Here is a 6,000-nt window from a genome sequence, read left to right as displayed (position 1 = left end):
AAAGAATGGGGAAGGATGAAAGGTTTGGGGTATTGTGGAAAAGTCGCCAAAATATAGTCTAGATATGTAGTAGGTAGGGTAATTGGTCTAAATATGTAAATGAGTCTCTAATTTGATCCAATTTTATAATTTTTCCTAAAATTTATTAGTCAGATCTAATTTACTTTAGATATATTTTTTGTGAGAAAATTTATGATATATTTAATGATATTATTTTTTTTCAAACAAAATTTATTGTTATGAATAATGAAAAGTTACAAAATTGATCGGGAAAAAAATGAAAATTTCGAGCCTAAACAATACCATTTGATAAAATTATTTGTTAAGACTTATTAGTCAGGTATAATTTACTTTAAATATATTTTTTATTTATGATATATTTTTTATGAGAAAATTTATGATATATTTAATGATATTATTTATTTTCAAACAAAATGTATTATTACGAATAATGAAAAGTTCCAAAATTGATCGAAAAAATGAAAATTTTGAGCCTAAATAAAACCATTTGATAAAATTATTTTTTAAGATTTATTAGTCAAGTGTAATTTACTTTAAATATATTTTTTTATTTATGATATTTTTTTAGTGAAGAAATTTATGATATATTTAATGATATTATTTATTTTCAAATAAAATGTATTGTTACGAATAATGAAAAGTTATAAAATTGATCTGAAAAAAATAAAAATTTCGAGCCTAACAATACCATTTGATAAAATTATTTGTTAAGATTTATTAGTGTGGGGTTATTTAAATATATTTTTTATTTATAATATATTTTTTGTGAGAAAATTAATGATATATTTGATGATATTATTTATTTTCAAACAAAATGTATTGTTAAGAATAATAAAAAGTTACAAAATTGATGAGAAAAAATGAAAATTTCGAGCCTAAAGAACATCATTTAATAAAATTATTTGTTAAGATTTATTAGACAGATGTAATTTACTTTAAATATATTTTTTTGAAGCAACTTTAAATATATTTTTTAATGAGAAAATTTATGATATATTTAATGATATTATTTCAATATGGTACTTATTACTCCCTCCGTTTTTATTATATGACGTTTTATGTTTTTTATTTGCTCTTTTTTATATGTCGTTTTGTATTACTAATGCACTTTTAGAAACATTTTATCAATTTACCATTATTTATGGTAAGAGAGATAAGTTTAATATTAATACAAATAATCATAATTAAGCAATAAAAAATCAGGTCTAGTGCAAAGCATAACGTACATAATCAATAGTGTAAAATAAAAGCCAATAAATTATAAATGATAAAAAAAATTCAAATAGAAATTATTATACATCTTAAAAGCTATTAATTGTAATTTAAACTAAAAAAACTTGTATATTAATCCATTCGTTCTAAAATAGATAATTTTAAAAAATAAAATTAAAAACTCAAATTTGTCGTGGTCCCGTAGCTCAGTTGGTTAGAGCGTTGGTCTTATGAGCCGAAGGTCGCTGGTTCGAGCCCCGCCGGGACCATTTTTTTTAAATATTTTTTCTTTAATAAATACAAAATTGTGAAGCATATTTCTTGGTCTTTTCCCTATCTTTAATATTGTTTGGCAATGTGTTTATTTTTTAACAGTAGCAGTATGTCAACCGACCATTTCTTGTGTTTGATCATGTGGAATAACTATTGGAAAACTATGGAAAAAGCCATGACATACGAGGGGGTGAATCGAAGTTGCTTCGGCTTTCAACAAAAATCAACTTTGAAATTTTACAAGAGAGAGTCTACACTTCTGTGCGTGTTGTTTGACGTACGTATGACCATACAAACTACATAATGTCTCCTCCCAAGCAAGTACACCCTATAGAAACTCAACAAAAAGTTTCAGAAAGTCAGTATGTTCAATGATGTTGTTATCAACCAAATGATTTTGATTGGTAGTGAATAGGAGTTTGTGTATAATATACAATATCGCCATGAAGACTGCATCACCATTTTCTTCGCCCCTCCAATCTGTGTTTTGGAAAGCTTCATATATGTTCTTGTGTGTTAAGCTCAGACTTCCTCCGAAGTGCATATTTCTTAATTTATTCACCTTTTTTAACTTACCCATCCTCGTCAAAATTGGTGTCAGAACACCAAACCTCAATCAGGTGATCAGTCCTAACTCAAAACCACCGAATTTGAGTTCAACTCCTTTGATGTTGAACCACATCTCTCTATGTTTTGGATTTGGTGGAGTAACCTCTCTAGTAATTACCCCGTGGCATAAAGGAGTGGATAACATGCACACCTACATATCCGCCAAATGCCTAAAATAAGTACTCCTAAACATCAACATTTCATCTTTAGTTAATTTGCTCTTTATTTTCTTCATCACATCCTAGTCAACCCTTACTGTTATTGATGCCTTTCTATTCAAGCTAAAAGGGTACTTGAATTTGATGTCTTTCACACTATCATCAGGAGCTACTCTCTTCATCTTTTTTTAATTCTTTTTAGCACCATCAACCTTCAAAAAAATGGAGCTAATCTTAGGGAAACAATTAAAGAAAAACACTTCATAGACCTAAAGGACACTCCACTATGCGAAGTAAATCATGCCTATTATGGTTCACGGTTGAGTGAAACTATGAATCATGAGACAAACTACGACTTCGCAAATCACTCAATAGCTTCACAATCTATGAAACCACGAAGGGAAAATCAACTTCATGATCATGAATTTGTTCCGTGGTTGAAGAAATCCGCAATGATTTTGCTTCAGAGTTTGCGACAACTGCGGAACAAACTCATAATCACGAAGTTGTTTTCTATTGAAATAACAATCCTTACGCTAATATAGGGTCATTTATCAGCACATTACTTAAAATATACCTAAAAAATAACATTCATACAAGACATGACACTAAAAAATGATAAAAACACCCTAACCCTAGAACACAATCGCAATTAACGGTTAAATACTTATCTTCTTTCCGATCTTTGCCATTAAAATCGCCAAGAAACATTAGGAAATCATCAACGAATTCGCACAAGGATACCAACAGTTCGCAGAAAGAAAGAAAGAAGAGGAAGAAGAAGAAATTGCTAAGTGGTTATATATATATATGAGTCTTTTAGAAAAGTCCATATTGAAATAGTCTAGATATGTAAATGGTGGTGTAATGGGTCTAAATATATAAATGGACCTCCAAATTAGACCGGTTTTATAACTTACCCTTTTAGGAGATAAACAGATAATGAAAAGTTATAAAATCTACCAACATAATTAAAAAGAAAAATATTTTTCAAGCCTAAACAAGAGCATTTGGTAAAATTATTTGTTAAAATTTATTATTTATTTTATAAAGGTATAATTTATTTTACATATTCTTGATATATTTTAATATTTTATGTCACATCTGTGTCTAAATTTCTAGAATTTATATCTTAATAGTAATATATATTATAATTATTAGGTGTGTGATTTTTATTTGGTGCTATAGGAAAAGTTTGGAGTTAATTTGATGGTTTTATATGTAAATTAAAAGTTTAGAGTAATTTTAAAAGATTATATAAAGATGGAGGACCAAATCAGATATTCATCAGATTTTGGATATATATCTAAACCTGCGAAGAGGTAGAGATTATCATCTTCTATTTTTCTTTTTTTCCTTTTTCTATTCCTTTTAAATTCATCAGTTTTCTCTGAACCGTTTCTTTGATTTACAGAGTTTCGACCGTCCGAAACCTTAATTTTATCCATTTTACATGCTTCAATAATTTTTTGGATCAAAACCATAAGGAATCTCGCTTTGAGTCAAGAATTAAAGTTTCTTAAAATAATGTTTTACATGTTTTGAAATTTTTTGATAATTTTCTGGGTACGTTTTTTGTTCTACCTTTCAGCACTATGTGTTGGAAAAACCAGCTCATACTGTTGGACGCCAGCACGTTGTTCTAAATCAGCATAGAAATTGTTCTAATTAGTGTACCAATTATTTCAAATCAGTATATCAATTGTTCCAACAAAATAATTATATTGTTTCAACAGAATTCTTAAATTATTCCAACATAATACTTATATTGTTCCGACAGTGTACGAAATTGTTCCAAATCAGTATATCATTTATTCCAACATAATACTTATATTATTCCAACAGAATAAATCAGTGTATCAATTATTCCAACAAAATAGTTATATTGTTCTATCATAATACTTATATTGTTCCAACATAATAAATCAGTTTACCAATTGTTCCAAATCAATTTTATTATCTATCGTCTTCAATTTCATTTTTGTTTTTTAGTATTTAATACAGTATCTTCAAATTTATATTAGTTATATTATTTAAAAAATAATTTTAATCCTTAAAATTTATTAAAAATAAAAAAACTACCCTTAAAAATCAATAAATCATTTGCTTTAAATTTATCCATTTTACATATTTCAACAATTTATTGGAACTAAATCGTAAGAAATCTCACTTTGACTCAAGAATTAAAGTTTCTCATAATAATGTTTTACATTTTCTGGAATTGTTTGAGAATTTTCTGAATACTTTTTTTTCTCGCCGGAAAACGCCCACCTAATCGCCGGATTCTGTTGATTTGAGACTAAACTGTAAGGAATATCACTTTGGGTCAAGAATTAAAGTTTCTCAGAATGATGTTTTACATTTTTTGGAATTTTTTAAAAAATTTCTCGTCATTTTTTCTCACAGAAAAATAGATCGCCGGATTCCGTTCACCGGAAATTTTTTTACCTGAGCTTCTGGGATGTTAAAATGACTGTCTAATTAAGACGAGTCCAACGGTATAAATTTTTTTGAAAAACGAGGTTGGAAAAGTCGGAAAAATACATCGTAAAGAAAAGAAATAAAAAAATTTTCTCTTTCCTTTTATTTACAAATTTGCCACATTCCCCTACCTAATTACAAAATTGGTCATTGGGTAGGTAGAGAATACCTAGGAGCGAGAGACAACTCTCTCTAAGGAACTCGGCAAAATAGCCCCGTAACTTCGGGAGAAGGGGTGGGGGTACCCTGAAATAAATAATTGTTCCGATGGAACATCTCTGGCGATGAATCGACAATTCGAAGTGCTTTTCTTGCGTATTCTTGATAAACCAGCATTTAAGAAGTTGTGGTAGGCGATGCGGCACCTCTTTTGCAGCACTAGTTACCTGATTCAGTCAGTAAGAGCGAAAGGAAGAAAATATCGGCGACATCTTCACACCACAAGACTTGTCTCACCATAAGAAATCTCTCACACTGGATCTCTTATATATATATATATATCTCCTTTAATATATTCGGTTATCGTCATTCTCAGAATATCAATTCAAAGATATATATTTTGCACAACTTCTCCAACCTTAGGTTTTTCTTCCCTCCTCCGCCGCGCATTTTCTTTTCTGCAATCTTTTATTAAGAAGAAGAAAGAAGTTTGTCATTCTTCTTCCTCCTTCCATCTACTTTGTTTCCCCCCATATTTTAAGTGTCCTTTATATTTGTTGGCAATTTCGTTTTAGTTGGAGTCCATATTTTATTTTTTTTTATTTTTTTGGTAGGGAAAGGAAAGTAAAGACAAAACAAACACCACAAAAAATTAACCCGGGATTAGCCTAGGAAAGTTAACCCCTACAATATCTTCAGAAAGCAAAGATAACAGGAAATCAGGAGGAGAAGAGAAAATAGAGATGCCCAAAGCCCTCTCATGGCCCTCAGCAGCAAGCCGATCTGCCACCCGATTCTGCTCCTTGAAAACATGGCAAAAGTTGATAGAATCGAAAGAGGAGCAAATCCTTCTAATTGCTTTAACTAAATTCTGGCTCCCTAAACATAGAGCCCTTTTATCAAAAATCATCTTGATTACTTTGAGATCGTCTGACTCCACTAGCAGCCTCCTAATCCCCAGATCCTCTTCCACCCTAAGCCCAAAAAAGATACCCCAGAGCTCAGCAATAAAAGAGGAGCCCAAACCCAGATTCTGAGTAAAACCTGACAACCAAGCACCTCCTGCATCTCTCAATACACCGTCGGC

The 6,000-nt window shown here is 29.9% G+C and overlaps 1 non-coding gene across 1 annotated transcript; it reads left to right on the top strand.

Moving 5' to 3' along the window:
- The first annotated feature begins 1,428 nt into the window (after positions 1 to 1,428).
- On the top strand, positions 1,429 to 1,502 carry TRNAI-UAU (transfer RNA isoleucine (anticodon UAU)). The gene has a single exon. It is a non-coding gene; the product is annotated as a tRNA-Ile (tRNA).
- Positions 1,503 to 6,000: the final 4,498 nt, after the last annotated feature.

This window comes from Euphorbia lathyris, chromosome 4, assembly GCF_963576675.1.
Source record: "Euphorbia lathyris chromosome 4, ddEupLath1.1, whole genome shotgun sequence".
NCBI classification, from domain to species: Eukaryota; Viridiplantae; Streptophyta; class Magnoliopsida; order Malpighiales; family Euphorbiaceae; genus Euphorbia; species Euphorbia lathyris.
The sequence above is the reverse complement of the archived record's forward strand: the minus strand, read 5'-3'. Positions and strand labels throughout refer to the sequence as shown.